Below are 23,048 nucleotides of genomic sequence, written 5' to 3' on the forward strand. Positions count from 1 at the left end.
TTTCATTCCACGTGCTGGTTGCTTCTTCAGGAAAGTTATACATTTTATCCCCCCCCCCCTCTACTCTCCTCCCCCCACTTTCACCAAAACCTGCACAGACCAGCATGACGAAGTACGGTGCAGTGATCCGTGATGACTAACGCACATTGGACATTTGTGAAAAATAGCTTAATAGCTCATCGGATTCCTCCAGTCTAAATAAAGATTCGGATTCTAGTAAGACATTCACCCATCAGCATATTGACAAAGGGGTGTAAATGATTATCATCATCATCAACCCAACACTTTAAAACAGATTCAGTAGAGATTCTCAACCACCGAAGATGAATGTCCCTTTGCTCTCTAACGTGTTTTTGGGTTGTGTCGCGTGCTGTTCGGCACGATGTCCGACGTTTCGCTCCACATGCTTGGGGACGAGGAGGAGGGGGGGGGGGAGGGCATCTTCTTCAGGAAGAGCAATGAAACAAAATAAAAAAGGTGCCGGCGAAACGTCGGACATTGCGCATAAGAGCACCCGATAAAGATAACGACAGGGAGCCAGTTAAAACACAATCGCGCTTGAAAAAAAAACAACCACGTGATAGCATTACCCGCCATGCTGTGATGAAATTATTATTTAAAGGTGGAGCAGAGCAACCCATAAAACCCTTCACGTAGGTGACCTCCAGTTGCGTGTTGTTGTTTTTTTTTACAGGCCAGCCTTAAACGAGATCTATTGTACACATGCGACACGGGTTATTAAAAAAAGAAAGGCACATTGAAAAAAAACAGCAACAGAGAATCACTCTAAGTGAGCCGAAGAGGAGGGACACGCTTAACGAGCCTTCTTAGACAATGACCTCCAAAAACGTATTTGTATTAAGAACTGCCCCACGTGCGGGCGAACAGATGGGACGGAAGATTAGAGGCAAAGTAAGCATGTAATAGTTTCGTTTTGTACATATTTTGTATTCATTACGACGGAAGCGCGCGCCACGCGCATTTATTTCCATCAGGGAGCGGACGGGTGAGGGAGGGTGGGGAGGGGGGTTTGCCGGACTACAGTGATGTTTTTACGCTCGCATTGAATGTCATCGTATTTCACTCACTCGTCACACTCCTGCCTTTTCGTCGCCGTGGTTCAACCGGCGCCGTTTCCGTGGACACTTTGTTCCGCTGTGCTGCACGGTGCGTATCGGGCGACGTTGGAACGGGATGCGTCAAAGAAAGAGTAAATAGAAGTATTTTTTTTTAAAAACGTGCACATATCGTCCGTGCACATGCACGTTCGTTTGATCGGTTGTTTGTTTTATTCGATCTACAAACGAATCTGCTGCGCAACACAATGTTCGAGATGCATGCAGGGGGGGGGAGAGGTGGGGGCGTTGCGATATGCAGGTAAGGGAAGAGTCGTGAATCACATCGCCGAGGAATTTAATTCTCGCGGGGACATTGAGCAACAACAACAGCAACAGCAAACATAAAGCGGTGCCGTCGGCTTGTGAGGAACGGATACGGGCACACAAAAAGGGATCCATTGAAGTATGTCAACAAGAAAGGAGAGATAGAGAAACCCGCATAAACAAGGCACGAGGAGGTAATTAATGGACAAGAATACGTCCGTTAAAAATCTATAATGCGTGCGGGCGATCATGAAAGGAGGCTTGAATCACTCCGTTGAACACAGAATTGGGAAACATCTGGTGAGTGAGGGGGGGGGGGGAGCATGGTTGCGTTCCACAGATGAGAAATCGCGTTAAATTATACAAGCTATTGCACGGCAAATGAAAATGGACATCAATGACACTTGTTTTTTTCAAGAATGCAAAATAAATAAATAAAATGTAAGACACTGCACGGGAGCGGTTGTGAAAACAGAATTGTAAATAACATACATTTTTTTGTAACTAAACCACCAGGAAATTTGGGAGCATCCCGAGTGGGGGGGGTGGGGGGGTAGAGAGAATTGTAATTCCCTTGGACATTGTCTGTTTGTTCATTAAGGCGCGCGCGCGCACGCAATTATTTGCCGCGAGAAACTCATTAAGCCCTCGGCCTCCGTGCACCGTGGGCACAACGAGAGAGCTCCCGCTTGAAAAAAAGGACGGCGCACACTTTCGGCAAGTCTCCCGCCGGTTCCACGTGGGGGTGCAGAACGCGTTATGTGTTGGCGTCATGGTCGTGGCGCTATCCTAATCGCTCTTGAAACGGAGACGGATTTTTTTTTGGGGGTGGGGATTTTGTTTTAAAACAACCGCACCGCGTAAATAATAGCAGCAGCACACGCTTTTGTACAACGCAAAAAGACGCGTGAGAGAGCTAGACGGCTCAATCGCTTAAGGGGCCGTCCATAAATGACGTCACGCGATTTTGGACGATTTTTGACCCCTCCCTTCTCCTCGTCACACGGCGTCACAAAAAGGTCAGACCCCCACTCACATATGACGTCACAAATGCTCTGCCCCCCCCCCACCTCCCAAAGAAAAATGAAACATGCTTCAAATCGCTTAAAACTATTGTCATTGTAGTGCGTATTTAATGTGGCGCTGCACTCTGATGTTGTAGGAGAAAACATTTATTAAAAAGTCTATTTAATTAAGTAGAACGTGTTGTCTATATTTATTTAAAGTTGCGCATTTTGATGTGACGTCATATTTCTCAACCCCCCCCCCCTCGTCACACATCGTCACAAATGTCTGACCCCCTCCCCCCCTAGGTGCGTGACGTCATTTATGGACGGCCCATAAACCCACCGCAGTCGGACTTCCGAGCGCTGGTGGCTACGCGTGCCTGTTAAATCCAGAAGTTGGGGAGGCAAGGGTTGGTGGATCACGCAGAGATCTTGTGTGATCCACCGAACCGTAATCCGGTGGTACAGGAAACGTGGGCTCCATCTCTTCCATTTGCATTGGATTGAGTTTTGCCCCCCTCGAACGCATCGGTTTTCTCCGGGCGCTCCGGTTTCCTTCCACAATTAAAAGCCACTAATTGGCCAATAAAACACAAATACAATAACACCTTGATATATAGAGGACCGCGGGGCTTGAGGGCGGAGACATTTGGCACCGGCTGCTATTCCCGATCGTCTGCGGTTCCTCATCTCGTCTCCGAGGTGTTCTCTCGCTTCAGAGAGCGAGCGATGCTGTGCAGAGGGGCCGCGTTACAAGTTTGGAAATGTTTATTCATTCTGACACCTCCATGCGAGATGTGTGCAAGTTACAAATCCTACGGCGTTTTGAAATGCATTTTTTTCACCACTTTTTTTTCATTTATTTTAGCCGGTATGACCCACTGAGCTTTGTAGTTTCTTTTTCAGAAGCGACCTGGCCGCGAATGAAAGCTCAACGAAGTGGTTTGTCATCACGTGGACATTCATTGCAGCCACAAGAACTCAACACGCGTGTCGATTATCAATGTGGAGGGAAAAACCGGAGGACCCGTAGAAAAATCCACGCGACCATGGGGAGAGAGAGAGAGACACGCAAACTCCAAATGTTTATATAAGCGTCAGGATCGGGTCCAAACCCACGACCTGTTTACCAGGCGAGGTAGTTAACATCTCTTGCATGACTTAAGCTAAACATGGGGTGGCCGAGCAAGTCAGGGCACGGAGTTGTTTCGCCTATTTGAACACTGGTATTTAAAATGTTTCTGATTATTTACATTTATATTTTATATATTATCAGTATTAATATCTATTTTTCTTCTTCTTCTTGCGGTGGGGTCACCTCAAATACGTCGTTTATAAAACTCGACGAGGAACCCTGAATGAACTGAGACAATACGTTAGTGATTAATATTCACAGATTGCACCTGTAATTTAATTAAAATATTATCTGCATTTCAAGAGAGAATTCGTGCATGCATTCATGTAAATGCAAGTCAGTTTGAACATTTGTTAAAATAAATATAATAACCCTGTGTCCTGAATTGTGGGCCACCCTTTACATAAATACAAAGATTGCCCATATAGCCTTGCATAGACTGTTAGGGCAAGTGCTGTTAGTGAGCACCTATGAAGGGCGGCACGGCACACGAGAGGGTGGGTGGCCAACACCACACCCAGCTGCCTTTGTCTCCCCAGTGGCAATGTTTATACACCACACCAGATTCTCATTTGAGGCCGAGTCGACCTACACGAGGCCCGGGCCCCGTTCAAATAATCGCCGCTGGTGTCGATGGCCATGAATCGATCTCGAGTCGGCGGGTCCGTAGCGCAGCGCGCTGAACAGCCACAGGACCTCTCCCCCCCGCAACCCACCCACACATAATGTTATTATTAGAATTATTATCAAGAAAATCGGGCATCGCAATTCGTCACCACGATGACACGTGCGCAGACATCTCCCCACGTCCACTGTGCTAGGCTGTGGGGGAATTTTTATTGTTTGAAACGGTGAGTCACGAGATTCCGGGGGGTGCGGGGCGGGGGCTGGGAGTGCGGGGGGGAGGCCCTCACCTTCGACACCGAAGGCCACCCCAGCGCGGTGCCTCCACGCCCCCCCCCAGCCCACCGTCTAAAATAAATAAATAAATAAATAAACAAGTTTTGGCTGGCGAGATGAATAACAATCGACGAGGAAGACTCCGAGCGGACTCGACTGTCAGCGTCGGCCGCTTCAGTTCGAAGGAGGTTGAGTACATTCAGCACCTCTGCTTACAGTGAAGGAAAAAAGTATTTGATTCCCTGCTGATTTTGTACGTTTGCCCACTGACAAAGAAATGATCAGTCTATAATTTTAATGGTAGGTTTATTTGAACATTGAGAGACAGACTAACAACAACAAAATCCAGACAAACGCATGTCAAAAATGTTATAAATTGATTTGCATTTTAATGAGGGAAATAAGTATTTGACCCCTCTGCAAAACATGACTTAGTACTTGGTGGCAACCCCCTTGTTGACAATCGCAGAGGTCAGACGTTTCTTGTATTTGGCCACCAGGTTTGCACACATCTCAGGAGGGATTTTGTCCCACTCCTCTTTGCAGATCTTCTCCAAGTCATTAAGGTTTCGAGGCTGACGTTTGGCAACTCGAACCTTCAGCTCCCTCCACAGATTTTCTATGGGATTAAGGTCTGGAGACTGGCTAAGCCACTCCAGGACCTTAATGTGCTTCTTCTTGAGCCACTCCTTTGTTGCCTTGGCCGTGTGTTTTGGGTCATTGTCATGCTGGAAGACCCATCCACGACCAATTTTCAATGTCCTGGCTGAGGGAAGGAGGTTCTCACCCAAGATTTGACGGTACATGACCCCGTCCATCGTCCCTTTGATGCGGTGAAGTTGTCCTGTCCCCTTAGCAGAAAAACACCCCCAAAGCATAATGTTTCCACCTCCATGTTTGACGGTGGGGATGGTGTTCTTGGGGTCATAGGCAGCATTCCTCCTCCAAACACGGCGAGTTGCGTTGATGCCAAAGAGCTCCATTTTGGTCCCATCTGACCACAACACTTTCACCCAGTTGTCCTCTGAATCATTCAGATGTTCATTGGCAAACTTCAGACGGGCATGTATATGTGCTTTCTTGAGCAGGGGGACCTTGCGGGCGCTGCAGGATTTCAGTCCTTCACGGCGTAGTGTGTTACCAATTGTTTTCTTTGTGACTATGGTCCCAGCTGCCTTGAGATCATTGACAAGATCCTCCCGTGTAGTTCTGGGCTGATTCCTCACCGTTCTCATCATCCTTGCAACTCCACGAGGTGAGATCTTGCATGGAGCCCCTCTCCAGGCTGAGGGAGATTGACAGTTCTTTTGTGTTTCTTCCAATTGCGAATAATCGCACCAACTGTTGTCACCTTCTCACCAAGCTGCTTGGCAATGGTCTTGTAGCCCATTCCAGCCTTGTGTAGGTCTACAATCTTGTCCCTGACATTCCTTGGAGAGCTCTTTGAGCACTTCCTTTAAGAGTGTGCTCCTAATCTTAGCTCGTTACCTGTATAAAAGACACCTGGGAGCCAGAAATCTTTCTGATTGAGAGGGGGTCAAATACTTTTTTCCCTCATTAAAATGCCAATCAATTTATAAAAATTTTGACATACATTTTTCTGGATTTGCTTGTTGTTATTCTGTCTCTCACTGTTCAAATAAACCTACCATTAAAATTATAGACTGATCATTTCTTTGTCAGTGAGCAAACGTCCAAATTCCGCAGGGGATCAAATACTTTTTCCCCTCACTGTAAGCATCTAGACGTGAATTGTAAAAGATCAGTGCATATTATTATCAGAGTTGTCTCTTTGTTTGCATTTTGACTGCTTGTGTTGTGGTTATTGCAAACATGATGCCTTGAATAAAGGTGTCAGTTTTTGTGCCAGTTAAAAGGGTAAAACTTATTACTATATTCTACGGTTCTTTCGGTAGTCACGTGGATAGAAAAAAAAACGATTGCTTGTGTTGCGATCGAAACGTCGTGAAATTTGTATTCTTTTTATTCACTTTATTTTCATTTTTATAATTTTATTGTTATATTTTTTTCTATCTACGTGACTTTACCGAATGAACCATAGAATATGAATTCCTGCAGTCACGAAAGTTTTAAGTCAATATCAAAAATGTGCAGCCCTGCAATTGCTTGTTAATTCAACTGACTGCTGGACAGATGGGAGGGGGGGGGGGGTATCATCTGCATTGAGTTTCAGAGAGCTTTAGGCCTTCTCTTCCAATGCCGGCCAGATGGTGTGAAAGAGGTACCTACACTTTCCCCCACCACACAGGACCTGCTGTACCCACCCATCTATATATCGCTGTGATTACGCGCTACCAGAAGGACGTGGGGCCACACTTTTAATTTCTTTTTAAACACGTAGGATTTCGCGACCAATATTATGAATCACGATTGATTGTATTTGCATTTACGCTAACAGACCCAACAAAACAAATCCATTGTGAATCAATCCCGATGAAAACAAAACAATAGGCTTTAATGCTTCCCGCAAGAAAAAAAGCACGTGTCAAGATGTTCAAACACCAAATAAACACCTATTACAAGGAGTAGGCCAATCAGATGCAAGGTACAATGCATTCATTAGTATCAAAGCATGTTTGTTTGCACGTGTGGTTAATGCAGATTTGGGGCCTTGTAAATAAGGGTGTCTATTTGGTGTTTGAACATCTTAATACTGCTTGTATTCTTGCCGGAAAAGAGTAAGCAGGGGCAGAGCCAGGATTTCGACTTTGGGGGGGCTGACTTCAATATTCTGAGATATCCAGTGTTTATGTTTTCCAATGGGCGCCACAAATGTATAAAACAAATTTTATTGGATTTGAACGCGGAGTTTATTAATAGGTTCGGAGCCGCTGATGTGGCTAATAAGTTCGATAAGTTCGAAAGGCTGCCGCTCAAGCAGCCTGCAGGGCAGCACACAAGGTGGCAGCCTGCAGGGCAGCACACAAGGTGGCAGCCTGCAGGGCAGCGCACGAGGTGGCAGCCTGCAAGGCAGCACACAAGGTGGCAGCCTGCAGGGCAGCACACAAGGTGGCAGCCTGCAGGGCAGCACACAAGGTGGCAGCCTGCAGGGCAGCACACGAGGTGGCAGCCTGCAGCATTTTGCAGCAGCCGGATATTCGGTTATCCCGATTACCAATTTTCCAAAAAATGCAGGGGGGCTAAGCCCCCCCCCCCCAGCCCCCCCTGTGACTCCGCCCCTGAAGGTAAGGCCTTTTTTCCAACATCTTGATACTGGCACAAACTAAAAAAAAGAGTTCGATTCGGTATGAATTAATACTGCAATTTTTTTTTAGTTTAAATGTGTAGAGACGGCTACATGGAGACACACTGCTCATCTTACACCGATGGGCATTCAAAAGTGTGAGGATCCGGCGAGATTTGCACCGTTGATTCCGCGCCTCGAAATTGTTCGAGCGGCTCTCTGCACAACGTTTTTGGGGGGCGCTACAAAATCGGATGTATTTACTAATATGAATACCACACAAGCGTCATGCTAGGGGGATCTGAAGCCACTCAAAGAACGGAATAATGTCACGAACCTAATATCCGGAAACCAATGGCTGTGGAGATGCACTGCTCGGCACACTGATGAATACCATTGTGAGTTTTACTTCACTCACCTCTCCAATCCGAGAGAATTACCTCGGAGGTGCGAGGAGAAACCGCGGACGAGCGAGAACGCAGCAAGCCATGCGCCGGGCCGCCGCCAACGATTGCCCAAGCTCTGCAGGCCTCTGTATATTAAGGTGCTTTCAGACAATTCGTGGAGTGGTTTACATGTGGGGAGGAAAACCGGAGTGCCTGGAGAAAACGCACACGTCCGGGGGGAGGGGGGGGGGGGTGTGACAACACCATCCTGTACACGTGGAAGCCACGAACTTTGCTGGACCGCCTTCTCCTGTCGAGCCCGGGTACGGCTCCCCCTCCTCCTCCTTATCATCCTCGACGCCGAACAGTGCGGGATCGCAGCATGCACACATGATGTCCTTCCCCCGCAACTCCCATGAGCACGGTTGGGAATAATTTTAACGTAAATACATAGAGACCCACAGGCTCAGAGACACCCACAGAGTCACACAGAGACCCATAGACTCACAGAAAGGCCCACAGACTCACATAAATTGAAAACTCATTTCTTTAGAACTGCTTTTTGCTTTTAGTTTGTTGTCCTTCCCCCGCACATCCGATTAGTACGGCAGGAAGAAGTCCATGCACGAAAACACCACACAGGCAGCCACGTGCGGTGTAGCCACCACCTAGCGTCCTCGGATTAAAAATAAAAAAAAACCCTTACTGCGAGCCGAAGCAAGCGCCTGCAACTCCGCAGTTCGTCAGAGTCGGGCTCGCGCATCGTGCGAGGAATGCGGCGAGAGAAGAGCGTGGGGCATTTGCCTCCGAGGTTTCCAGACGCCGTCACCAAATCCATCAACCGCAGTCCCCCCGCGCCCCCGCCCGCCTCCACTTAAAGGTTGCCACCTCTGGAGGGTGTGGAAATAAATAAATAGTACGAGGACACATCGTGGGAAGTGGAATATCTCAACTCTGGCAGAAGAGGGGAAGGGACTTCATGCAAATGCGTTGTCTTGAGTGGCGCAGTCAGAGCGTTGTGTTCTCACTCGATGTTTTTTTTTACGGAACGCCGCTCGGCTGGATTTTTGGCACAAGGCACTACCACTAGAGTATGCCGATTCATATATCCACATATATTCATATATGTGTATCTTGTAGAGCTTGGGGGCGGGGGATGAACACAACAGTAAGTTCAACATTTCCCAGAACAGTATTTCAGATTATTCCAGCTGAATTGAAAACACTGGGTTGCATTAAACAACACGAATGACAAATAACTATTTAATATCACGGGGAAGCTTACTGACCGCCACGACAGCCACCTTAACAAGAAGACGATCCCTTAAAAAAAAGCGGACAGGTGGTAACCCTTCATTACAAGATTTTTTTGGGGGTTAGATCGCGTAAATATGCAAATGTGTCGTTAAACCCGCCACCACCCGACACAGCCAATTAGTAAGGAGGTAACCCGACTACCACCACCTTCACTACTGCACCCAAGAACCTCAATTTCCCCTGCCTCGCTCCCCTCCCACACCCCTCAGACTTTACCAGTGGCACCCCATCCGCCCGCCACCCCACCACGAACCCTCGTACCACCTCGTCAGCTGCCAAAGTCGCTTCCGTCAGCTGTCCGGCACGTGCGATCTCTCACTCGACTCGTCATCAAATGGAGCTGTTGGTTTTCTGCTCGCTGGTCTCCGAGAGGGGGGAGCGGGTGGGGGTGGGTGGTGGTGGTGGTGGTGGCGACTCCCGTCAGTGGCCATCACATCCTCTCTCGGGTGGGGTTGTAGGGGTAGGTGGGGTGGAAATGATCGGACAGCGAATGCCGCTCACTTTGCCACTTGACAGAGGGGGGCTGCTCATTCCAAAGGAGGGCACATCCTCCGAGTGAGGCCACCACGCAAAAGCGAGCCGCTCGCTCTCCCTCTCGTGACCGTTTCATTCTCTTCGAATGCCGCCGCTTTTAATGATCATTTTCGAACGACGGAGAATGATTCTATCGGCGGCCGCCGTTTGGGCCAAACCGCGTTGAGTTCAATTACGCAGCCAGATGGGTGAACCGACGCACGAGTTGATGAGTTTTCGACTGTGCGTGCATTGTTGAACTTCTTTCGCACCGCACGTAGCCAGCCGTGCTAATCGGAGGGCTATATACACACACACACGGTGCACAACTACGGCGTGAATTGTTACGAGTGTGTAATCAAGGCCGAGGGCTCTACGCGTTGCTTATCGAGGAACATTCCGCATAAATTTTACAAAGGAAACGATTTGTCCTCGGAAATTCAATGATGCGTGTAACTTTTTGTCCACGGCCTCCGCTTTCCTCCCACATGTAAGTAAAAAAAATAATTAAAACGTTTTATGTACGTAGAACTACTTTAACACGTAGCCAAACCGTGAAAACAACAGGACCCTGCTGGAAAAAAAAGGCTTAAGACTCGCTGCCAAAAGTAATTAGAAATACAATATTAAGAAAAACTTTATTATAAATACAGTATTCGTATTATCTTCGAGAGCGGATTCAAATTATACTAATTAGGCTTGCATGCATGCACTATTTGTCCAAAAACAAATATTAGCTCAGAGTTGAACATTTTTTCGTTGAAATGCTGCATGTACACCTCGCGTGCTTTTGAAGTGTTTATACTTTGCCTTCAAACGCGCCGCTGTATAAATACCTACGCGATAGACACGCGGGATGCAATGTGCCAATATTTTGAAAAGTTAAAACAAATATATCTCTTTTTCTACAGATATTTCCCCCCCCTCCCCGCCCTCCCCTTTCCCCAGATTTAATTGCCAGCGATCCAGTCATTTGAAGTTGCATTGGCTTCGCAATGTCCACCAAACATAATCTGTTCTTTAGCATGACGTCGAGCTATTTTGCGTGGGGATGTGTCCATTGAGCAGGAGCGTTCCTCCATCTACTCTCACCGTGCCGAGCTTTTGCCCGAGGTTGTCTTATCCGGCCCACACCCACACGCACCCGCAAGCGTTGGCACCTACCCTCATTAACTCGGTCTCAGAAGCCAAGGAGGAGGAGGAGGGGGGTAAGGTCTGTCGGTACCACCTGCGGTGGCAACTGCTACCCGGTATACACCATGGGGTAGTGTCTGCCATGGGCAGAAATACCCGTCCGTTTAAGTTCACACGCAATTTTATATTCGTCTTCATATTCTGCAGATGTGTCGTTTTACCGTGACGATATCTATGAAACCACCCGATTTTATCACGAGGCTACAAAGAGCAATTGGTACCATGCATATTCGCAATTGGAAAATAAAATGCTCTTGAAAAATAATTGCTAGCATTTGCCACCCTTAGGTTGTACCGGAAATAAGTTGTTATAGAGCCCTGCTCTCATCATAAAAGCATGCCTGCGCCGAGCTTTGATACAGAAACCAGGTTGTTTTCATGCATATAATATGTATTTGCCAGCATATTTCCATCGCTACAACAGTATACACACACACACTATTAGGCTGCAAATATCTATTTTTACCTCTAATGGCGCTGTTAATTAAAAGTGCAAAGTCTAAAGGTGCAGCCCTGCAATTACCTGCACGTGTTCACCAATGCTGTGGTGAACACATTTATACTGCTGGGTGGAGGAGACAGGCGAGAGGGGCGATGTTAGGAAACGTCCAACATTGTTACAACCGCCGTGCTTGAAGAACGAATCGATTAGCAGGGTTGGCTACGTGCGGTGCGAAAGAAGTTCAACATACCGTGCACGCAATCGACACTGCCCACCTCTGCATTGCAAGCCGAGTGGGCTTAAAATGACAGCACAAAAAAAGATAACGACTGCAAATTGCTGCGTAGAAAAAAAACTAAACAATTCTGTTCAAAACAGGTTACCAATTTATCGTGCAAAAAACAACAACAGACTATGGACATTTCTGGGGGGGGGGGAAAGGGCGTGCCTTCTGTTTACGGGTAGATGCGCACCCCATTCAGTAAATGATTCAATAAACACAGCCAGCGTTCATGGAGAAATGCCTGCATCGCATTCCACGTCAAACCGTTACGCGAGCAGAGCCACCCACAGTGACGAGCCCTCACCTCCCATGTCACAGCACAGCCGGTCTAAGCTGTTAGCACTTCCACCCGGGGCAGCTTGTAAAAAAAAATGGGGATGGCTCTCAACCGTTCCACAATCCCACAACAGCGACACCATCTGGACCGTTGCCTTAACCCGAAAGTCTGTGGGATGACGCTCACGCCTGCCGCAGTGGCTTGTTGGACGAGAAGATGAATCTCTTGGCTCGAGCAGGTGACGGGGGGGGGGGGGGCTGGGGCTTACCCTGGCTCACATCGTTCACCATAGAGTGGTGAGCAGAATGACAGTCGATACCCAATTATTTTAAGTGCATGGGTGAGCGAGCACTGGGAAATGAACTGGTGACCTACCAAACTACACACACACACGTTTACATGCACTGTATATGGTCTCAAAATGCCGGTACTGGTTCAGCTCTTTCATAAATCATGGGGGAGGGGGCGGGGGGTGTGGAAATAATTAGGTGTGCCTAAAACAAAAAAAAATTAAGTGGTTTGTTTCTACAAGTGTGGGATGAACGAGAACTTTAAGAAAGGGAGGTAGATACGTGCAGAGCCTCCTATGAAGACTTATCTTGTTTTCCAATTGAAGCGGGGGCCTGACGCATTCAGTCCGTGCCATCCACACCCACTAACCCACCGCTCCGGCAATGCAGGCGCACACGATAATTACTGTAATCATGAAAGCAAGTAAAAAAAAAGATCCCGCATTGCCAGACGAGACGCGCCCACATTTGTTAAGCAAAAAAATAATAATCGGCACGTGCTCAGCAAGGTGTGCAACAATCCTCTTGCCCATCTGCGCAAAATGATTATTGCATCAAAATAATTACGAACAACTCGCACGGGAAATTATACCTCTGCAGTGGGCGACTTCCTCCACCAAAGGAGGATGATCTTGAAAATGACCAACATCCATTTGCCTTATTCCGAATCGCTGTTCGCGCCGAGATGCGCATGCCGCGCGGCAAATTAAAGGGCATCTCCGTATCATTTACGGTTATTAACCAAACCGCTAAGAGCTTGATAGCTGTCCGTGTAATCAGTCACAGTTTGAGTTCCGTTACGAGACAGCGTATGGCTTTGCCCTAGTCATCACGGCTGACCTTGAGCATTAAACATTCCACACGGAAGAGAATGCTCGCACGCCGTACAGCCGCGAAGTCACTGTGGCACGTCCGTGGGGATGGACTGGATCACAACTGGGATGTTTAAACAAAACAAGAAGAATAAAAAAAATGCGTTGCTTTTAAATCGCATAATCGCTTGCCTGCATTTATCAAAACCAGATTCAGACTATTTCTATTTACTGGGAGGAATCCGATGAGCTATAGGAACTCTTCCCCCCCCCCCCCCCCACAGATGCCCTTATTGTAAAATGGGGATTTTGCGACAATCTCTCATTAATAGAACCGACCAAGCATTCCAATAGAGCAAGGCCCTGCTGACAAATGAGCGTCAAAATTAAGAAGGCTTTCCTGCTCAACATCCATCGTAATGAGCGGCATTGTTTATACTATGCCGCTGTGGTTCGCACGCTGCACGATGGACTCTAAATCCACATGTCGTAGGTTCGATTGCATCCATCTCCCTGGCTCGGCCGTTGAAACAATGGGATACGCTTTTTAAAGGATCCCCACTCCCACGCCCATACGTTTCCCGTCCACCCGGCGGTCTACTCAAGGGGGTGCAAACAGATCGTCGATCGGGCAGGCCGCGTGTGGTGGCGCGAAGAGCGGGTTACTCCCATCCCTCTCTTCCACCGCATATATGTATGCATGTTGAACTTCTTTTGCACCGTACGTAGCCGATCGTGCTCATCGGAGGTGACGCAACAAAAAGCAGTTGTGAAAAATAAATTAGCTTTCAATCTGAATTTTAAAAATAATGCGTAGCTCCAGGGGCTTCCTAATATCGGGAGAGCGTTTCCCAGACTGGCGCAGTAGCGCGTCCGACAGCGCGCGATGCAGTGACCGTCTTCGTTCGATGGCTGAGCTCAAAGCTTCTGCGATGCTGACCGGGGCCTCGTGTGACGGTTTACGACGCGATCAGCAAGGTATTGTGTAGTTCACTTGTGGCAAGCACATCTGTTCAGCGTGGAATGTTAGACCAAAGGATTCTCTAAAGCAGCGGTCCCCAAACTTTTTGGCACCAGCGACCGGTTTCGTGGAAGACAATTTTTGTTTTTACGGACCGGGGCGGGGGGGGGGGTGGTCATCATTGGGTCTTTTCCCCTTTTCAAAGAAGTTCTCCAGCGACGTTTGTTGTTTACTCATTTTTGCTACGAGGGTTGTTAGCTTGTGGGCTTACCAACACTGTGACTGAGACAAGTGCGCGGACGGAAGTGATAAATAAGAAAATAATGGGTGGGCCACGCGCGGACTCACCGCTTACCTCCGGTTCCTAACAGGGCACGGACCAGTACCGGTCCGCAGGCCCGGGGGTTAAACCCCCTGCGCTAAAGGGTCACTCTCCAAAACTTCCTATAGCGGAGGCCCTTCTGCCAGCGGCCCCGTGAGCAGGCAATTGCAGGCCTGCGCTTTGCCTATCAGCCCCTAACATGGACTCGTGAGTGACTCATTAGAAAGCTGCGCCAAAGGAAGATGTATGTACCCGCGTGTCAAACTTATTTCGCACCGTACGAAGCCGACCGTGTTAATTGGAGGTGCCGGGGGATGATGACTGTCAAAGCGCTTTCCAGGTGCTGTAGCGAAGTCATTCGACTTCGAGATGTTACCAAGTCTCGGCGAGTGTGGAGTCACCACCCCTCCATGCCGGTATGTTTTCTCCGGATACTCGTCCGGTTTCCCCTCCTCTCACATCAAACCAAGAGCGCTGACCAAAAAATTCATCAACGCTTACCTGTTACAACAGCGATAGTGCCGTTTATTGCTGGCTGTCGGACATTGTAATGTATTTGAGCCTGTGCTCAGCAACTGTGTACATATATATGAAATACATTCATGGTATTTGGGCAAACATGCTAACGGGCCAGGGACCCTCCTCGAAATAATGTTGAGACTCAATGAGTCTTTCCTGGGTAATTAATTAGTATTCATATTATTATTAATGCAACATAATTTCCACAACAAAATTTCAGTGCATCGCTCACCACACTATTTTCCGTCCTTTATATATTTTTGGTGTTCCACGGGACGGAAATCATTCCGGCTTGCTGCAATTCAGCCGCACCATTATAATCAGCAGCAGCAAAAACACATTAATTACGTGTGTGTGTGTGTGTGCATAGCACACTCAGTGAGCTGTCAATTTTCCCTGGTTGTTCATGGCAACTGAATACTCGCCTTATTAAGGATGCCCCGGTTAAATAAATTAAAACATAGTAAATATGTATTTATGCACGTGCAGGATTTTTTTTCTTTCGTATTTATCCACACAAGCATGCATTATGGAGCAATTTATGCGCTGGCGAGGGCTTTTATCGAGGTGCCGCTTTCTCTATGCTTAAGCAAATTCACCTCCTGTGAACGTGGCCAAGCGGCTCATAGGTCAGAGCTGTTTTTATTTTTATTTGACAAGAGCCCGGTAAAAAATAATCACGAACCGTCATACGGGAAGGGAGAGCAGGGGGGGGGGGTTACAGAAATTCAGCGGACTGAAGACAGAACGAGGTGCTCCCGGGTTCTGTGAAGGGCACAAGGTCGGGGCTCACTGCCCCATCTCACGCAGGGACTGCCAGCAGGGGGGGGGGGGGGGTGGAACGTAGGGGTTCTTTAAAAGGGGGGAAAATGGGTGGGTGGGGGGGAAGTGCACGTAACAATAAATCTTCAGAACAAAACACCAACCGCGTGCCAAGTGAAATCATCGCCAGTAGAAGTCCCGCAGAGCAGCGATTAACTCCTCCGTCCACCCCCGTTCGGGCGCCGAACTGTTCCTGCCGAGAGCCGGTGGGGGGGGGGGGGGGGGTGGGGGGGGGAGTTGAATTCAGGTTAGCAAGCGCAGTGAGTTGATGGTCCTCAGCGCCGGGTCACGAAGGACCGCAACGAGTCCATCGTCGCATTAGATTTGGTTCTATGCTTAAAATATTCGGATCAATTCCAGCTCCCGAGAATTGAAACGCCGGTTTTGACCGGTCATGCGATGAAAACGACTCTCAAACGCCTGCGTGGGAGGGAAAGCGCTGCCCACTACTTTGGAGGACCAGAGGTCACTTGATAAAGGGATCTAAGGAGGTAGCTCTGTGAGAGCCACTTTCCGTGGCCCATTCTCCAACACGGGAGTTTTACGCTGTTCTGCAGTGGCACAATCGGGATAAAAAGTTACAGAGAATGACGGGAAAAAAATATTGGAAATAAAATTCACCGACTGCATTATCATTTATGGACCACTCTGCCCGGCAAACACAACGAAACCTTTCGTGAGCCGTGGGCAGATGCACAGGGTTAGCACAGCGCAGCTAAACAACAACCACCACCACCACCCGTCTCTCATCCCAATTTCACGGGGCACCCCAACACTTCCATTGCAGGCTGTAAAATGAATGGCGATGCTCAAGAAAAAGTTTCCTGCAGCCATGAATTCGAGTAGTCGAAATGTAAATGTTTCAGTTTATTTATTAAATGTTGTGGGGTTTACTCAACCAACACAACACGTGGTGTGCTGCAGCAGTAACTAATTGGCACGTTTTGGTTTACGTGACAAACCTTACTCCTTGACTCTGCCGGGTGGTGGCAGGTTAAGCGATCACACCGGGAAAACCACTTTATTATAGATAATAATGGTTTGCGAAAGCGTACGTGTTACAATGAATTGCCCGCCTGCCTGTTAGACTGCATACTGGGCTTACCTCCTCGCGATGACGGTGGTGGTGACCCTCTTTGATGATGCAGATGTCTGTGAATATACGAAGGGCAGCGTTAATTTTCTTCAACGGATCAGCCCAACAGCAAATTCCAGATTTCATTTCCTCCCCGTGCCGAGCAAATGTTAAAGGCACAGTCCTGCAATGGCTTGCTCACGTCAGCACTTTCGCTGAAGAGCCTCGACGATGGGGTTCTGAAGGTCCCTCTTTCGGGAGGGTTCTTCGGACTACTCTCGGCACGCAGGCCAAACGTCGCGGAACACGCGGCAACTCGACACTCGACTGGGGTGTTCACATTTTATACTGCTGGCTGGGACAGATGCGGGAGCGGTTAAGCACGTTAAAGATACTTGGCCCCTGTTGTGTTTTTTTCTTCAATTGACGCACCGGGAGATCGAACTAACAACCACACCACGGCTGCGTTATCTCTCCATTGAAAACTCAGCCTCGCGTTTAGGGACCGTCCATAAATGACGTCACGCGATTTTGGACGATTTTTGACCCCCCCCCCCCCATCGTCACACGGCGTCACAAAAAGTCAGACCCCACCTCAAATATGACGTCACAAAGCTCTGCCCCCCCCCCCCAAACATGCTTCAAATCGCTTTAAACTATTGCCATTGTAGTGCGTATTTAATGTGGCGCTGCACTCTGATGTTGTAGGAGAAAACATTTATTAAAAAAGTCTGTTTAATTAAGTAGAACGTGTTGTCTATATTTATTTAAAGTTGCGCATTTTTACGTGACGTCACATTTTCACCCCCCCCCCCCGTCGTCACACATCGTCACAAATGTCTGACCCCCCCACTAGGTGCGTGACGTCATTTATGGACGGCCCCTGAGTTTGTGGTCCTTCCCCCCGCACCTCCCGATTACCACAGTTGGCTACGTACGGTGCGAAAGAAGTTCAACATATTTACATTTCATCCCACATACCCTATAGGTTAAATGTTATTTATATATAAAATCACAAATAATTCCCAACCGAGCACTGCACTGTATGTGTAACATTCTGAAGGTGACATTCTCAACGTATTCTTCCAAGTCAGTTCCACTGCTGGATAAATTATACATCTGTGAAAAGGAACTTCATAGCTCGTCGGATTCCTCCAGTCTAAATGCATATTCTGATTCTAAACGTTGACCAGAGAACACGCAACGATTAAACTTGAGACGAGTAAAAAAAAAAATATCCATTCGGAAAACCTAAGTTTCACGGACCAATCATGCAGCGACATTATTCTCAACGCACTTCGCAAACTGTGCTGTTGTTAATTTGTGTGTGCGTATCAGACATGGCTGTACATGTGCAGCCTCTTTTGTTTATCCACTGCTGGATGCCGGCCTACCCCACACTGTTGCAGATAGTGGCACTTACGTAACAATATTACCGCATTGCTGGTCCGTGCGTGTTTGTCAAAGCCAGACCAGAGCGCAGACGTGGGAGCAGTGGTTCTTCTTAACCCGGGGTGCGAGTTGCCCTTTCTGGGGGTGCGAGACACGGCAAGATTTATTTTTTTAGAAGGCAAATCAACGAAACCCAAAGCAAGCATGGGCACGTAAGTACAACTACTTTGTTTCAAAGCTATGCATTTATTATACATTATATATGCAGTAAAGGATAAGAACCACTGCGTGGGAACATGCAAGTGCAGTACAACAATGGATGTTGTCGCGCCGTTCCATTTCCACGTAGCGTCGCAGCAGCGTGTTTTAAAAACCGTGGTGGTCACCCATCCAAAGCACTCATCCAGGCTCAAATTCGCTTAGCTTCCGAGATCGGGCGCATTGAGAGCCATTAAGTGCTGTTTCCCATCATCATCATCACCAGCTATGCTCAATCAAATACTGTATAAACTTCCATATTCTACCACCTTAACGTCCGTTTGATTGTCAATTCGCGTCGTAAAATGGCCCAATAAAACCGAGTGCTAATTGAATCAGCGGTTTAAATATTGTATTCGTATACTCTCGGTCCAGCCGAGACAACCCGTCGGGGATTTTAATCGAGCTGTCGGTCCCTGGCTTTCGTGCGGTCATAAAAAATTTTGCAGAATAAATTCTTAAACACCGGCACAGAGACAGTTCACATCACGCAACTGTGAAATAAAACAATAAAGAAATGGCATTGTTAATTTGATTTCACGACTAAATGAAATCCACGGACCAAAGTAGCATTCGGCTAAAATGCCACGCGTTTGAAGACTGAAACGACTAAAAGCAATTGAATCAACGCTGCGACACACGTTCAAATAAAAGTCACAAACAAGGAGATTGCTCTACGTACTTCTTCGCGGCATTCGTGAAGGCCGTGGTCCAACCCCAAGCCCGCATTCACCGCACAAACACAATTTGCAGATGCGGGGAAACCTTCCCGATGCACGCGTGGAACATTTAAACAAAAAAACTTTCCAGGAGTGTGTGACTGTGGTCATCCAGAATAGACCGTAGCACAACATAACAACGATGCAATGCCCCCGATCCACAAATGCGAAGGAGACATCGCAGCGCGATACACTGCTCCTGATGCGGTTATCTGATTTGACCACCTGAATGTGAAATTGCAGTTGTCGCTCTGCGTCTACATCAGCCACACACGGAAGAAGAAGAAGAAGTGGTTTCAGCCACGACTACGATAAGCACGGCGTGTATGCAGTGATCCATTTATAGCTACGCAACTAAAAATGCATTTGGAGAAAACTGCATGTTGTTTCAATGTCTCCACGCGCTTTCCACCAATATCAACACCCTTGCGAAATCTTGTAACGCTCTGTATGACGCATCGTACAACACGACCCTTCGCTGTTCCTCCGTAAGATACGGAGTCCATCGCTTTTACAACACAGCATTAAATCACCTGTTGCAAAGGCCACAACGAGGGTCATTGGAGATCAGTGGGGTATCCATAAATGTGTCATCCTTCGTGTGTGTATATATATATTTGAGCTGGGTTAACTATATTCAAATTACAATAGAGAATGGACCTTTGGATCACACCTGTTCAGGTGGTCAGGGTGCTCTTCGGATTAGGAAGATGCGTGACTATGGCTCAATTAAATTCAGAGTATCTATTTGTGCTCTGCAATCACGTGTCTAATCCAAAACAATCAACAATCATTCGATCGAATCGCTCTACTTGTGCACGTCGGATCTCGCAAGCTGAGCCCGGCGTGCGCCCGGTTAGCAGCTGGATGGGCGACTGCCTGTGAATACCGAGTGTGTGAGGCTTGCGAGGTGTCCAGGAGATGGCGGTGCAATACGACAATTGATGAATCTATCTGTGCGATGCTTCGAGTGTCGTGCCTTCTTTGTGCGCGTGGTGGGCTTTCTCCGGACACTCCGGGGTCCTGCCACACGTCACTGAGCATTGGAATTGGTATTCGCATCCCAATGCAGCGGCATCCTCCTGAGTAAATTCACTATACACGATGATTACACTATGTAACACAATTTTTGTCCCTGCGTAGTAAGTGTTATTTTGCAATTGCTCATGCCATAAAAAGTATAGAAAATGTCTATTATTCCCCACAAACTTTGCTTTTGTGACCAAGACAGTGATATATCGAAATTTACCAATTTTCAATGAGAAAACGTGCGACTTTGTGTCTTTTTGTTCACTTAAAGTAAAAAACAACATATGAATCTAAATGTACATGTATTTATACTAAAGTAATACAAAAATGACTACAACAGATTTAGAAGTGAGTAGTTTTTCGACATTTACGATTATACTGTAAATCACTTTCACGAATCACCTAATGTAGTCTCCCATCATGTTCTCGTTATAGTGTCCTTGGTAGCGGCGTTCAAAGTCCAGTATATCCTGGTGGAAGCGCTCGCCTTGCTCCTCCGAGTACGCTCCCATGTTCTCCTTGAATTTATCAAGATGAGCACCAAAGATATGGACTTTGAGGGACATCCTACAGCCCATTGTGCCGTAGTTCTTCACCAGAGTCTCAACGAGCGCCACATAGTTTTCGACCTTGTGATTGCCCAGGAAGCCACGAACCGCTGCGACAAAGCTGTTCCAAGCCGCTTTCTCCTTACTAGTGGAGCTTCTTGGGGAATTTATTGCACTCCAGGATCTTCTTTATCTGTGGTCCGACGAAGACACCGGCATTGACCTTTGCCTCAAACAGCTTTGGGAAGAAGTCTTGAAGGTACTTGAAGGCTGTCGACTCCTTATCTACAGCTCTGACAAATTGTTTCATGAGGCCCAATTTGATGTGCAGTGGTGGCATCAGCACCTTCCGGGGGTCCACCAGTGGCTCCCACTTGACGTTGTTCCTCCCCAAAGATAACTCGGTCTGCTGTGGCCAGTCCCGCCTGTGGTAGTGCGCCTTGGTGTCCCTGCTGTCCCAAAGGCAAAGATAGCAGGGAAACTTGGTAAAACCGCCTTAGAGACCCATCAGGAATGCCACCATTTTGAAGTCTCCGATGACCTCCCAGCCGTACTCATCATACTTCATAGCGTCCAGCAAGGTCTTGATGCTGTTGTAATCCTCTTTTAGGTGCACCGAGTGAGCCAGGGGAAGAGACGGGTACTTGTTACCATTATGGAGCAGCACGGCTTTGAGGCTCCTTTTTGAGCTGTCAATGAAGAGGCGCCACTCATTCTGGTTACAGGCGATTCCGATTGCCTTGAACAGACTGGTCACATTGTGGCAGAAGCAGAGCCCATTTTGAAGGGTGAAGAAGCTGCAAAAAGGTTAGTGACGCTTCCTCTGGTCTGCGACTTGCACACTTTCATCCAACAAGTTTCACTGCTGGAGCCTAGATGTCAAAAGCTCGGCATTGGACTTGTGAGACCAAGATCTCTGATCAAGTCGTTGAGGTCTTTTTGGTTAGGGTAGTATGGATTTCTCTCCTCAGCTCCACCTCTGAAATTGTCATCTGTATCTACAGCGTCTTCCTCGCTCTAAGACTTGCTGCTCTCTTCTAAAGACGGCTGCTCTCTCTCCGGAGGAGTGGGTACGGGGAGCTCATGGCAGTGTGGCACCGGGGCGATGGATGAAGGAAGGTCCGGATACGTGATAGCAGGTGCATTCTGGCCAGTCCGACGTTTGGAAGGGTCCACCATGCAGAAGTAGCAGTTGCTTGAGTGGTCAGTGGGTTCCCGCCAAATTATTGGGATAGCGAACTTCATGGCTCTCTTTTCCCCTCTGTACCATCCTACAAAAATACATTTATTTCACCCATGACTAATGTGTAAGAGATTCTCGCAACATTTTTCATATATGATATATTTTATCAATAACATTGAAAATTATAAAACATTTTAAAATTAAAAACTTTTACAATTAAAACATTTGTAACAAATTTTATAACATTAAATCCCGAGCCACAATTGTCCATCTTGCCTTCCAGAGATTTTTTGCATTGCTCGCAGGTGAAATGAGGTGCCCAGGGTTTGTCTTGATCCCCGACAGGCATGCCGAAATATGCCTTGTCGGCCTCACACATCTTAGCAGATACTTCCACAGAGTACTTTTTCACTCTTGTCTTGATACATTTGCCGCAGACATAGCAAAATGCGTCTGCCGGATGCTTTGCAGTCTCTTGTTGCCATCTCAGAAAAATGGAGATATGTATCCACTTAGGCAGCTGGAACTAAACTGCACTGGTGGGCTTAAGGCCCCTGTATTTATTCTACTATTTATATTACTGGAAAGTTTTAGAATGTTCTATAAGTTACTCCAAGTTTACTCAGCACTGAATCTATCTGGAATTCTCATTGAAAATAGGTACATTTCAAAATATCACTGTCCTGGTCACAAAAGCAAAGTTTGTGGGGAATAATAGCCATTTTCTGTACTTTTGAGGCATACGCAATTAGAAAATAACACTTACTACAATAGGGACACATTTTTTTTACACAGTGTAATATTATAATGATAATTTGAATACAATTTAAAACGTAGGCTTTAGCGACCACTATTATTCATAATAAAGCGTTTTGGGTTTGATCGCGTACATATAAATGTGTCGTTAAACCCCGCCACCACCCGACACAGCCAATTATTTAGGTTTGTATCGTGAACAACACGTGCCAATTCGCTTTTGCTTCAGCACAATCGCCTGATGAAGCTAGTTGTAATTACTGGCGAAACGTCGTACTCAGATTGTAAATGTTGTGGCTTGGCTCTCCAACACACCGGTGT

General features: G+C 47.3%; 1 long non-coding RNA gene across 1 annotated transcript; it reads right to left on the reverse strand.

The window, feature by feature from the left end:
* Positions 1-15,760: 15,760 nt before the first annotated feature.
* Positions 15,761-18,878, reverse strand: LOC116953269 (uncharacterized). Its single transcript, XR_004404568.2, has 3 exons — positions 18,266-18,878; positions 16,873-16,919; positions 15,761-15,960 (listed from the first exon to the last, which is right to left on the reverse strand). It is a non-coding gene; the product is annotated as an uncharacterized LOC116953269 (long non-coding RNA).
* Between the last annotated feature and the right edge of the window lie 4,170 nt (positions 18,879-23,048).

This window comes from Petromyzon marinus, chromosome 50 (genome assembly GCF_048934315.1).
Source record: "Petromyzon marinus isolate PM22_M1 ecotype Great Lakes invasive population chromosome 50, UKy_Petmar_22M1.pri1.0, whole genome shotgun sequence".
Lineage (NCBI taxonomy): Eukaryota > Metazoa > Chordata > Hyperoartia > Petromyzontiformes > Petromyzontidae > Petromyzon > Petromyzon marinus.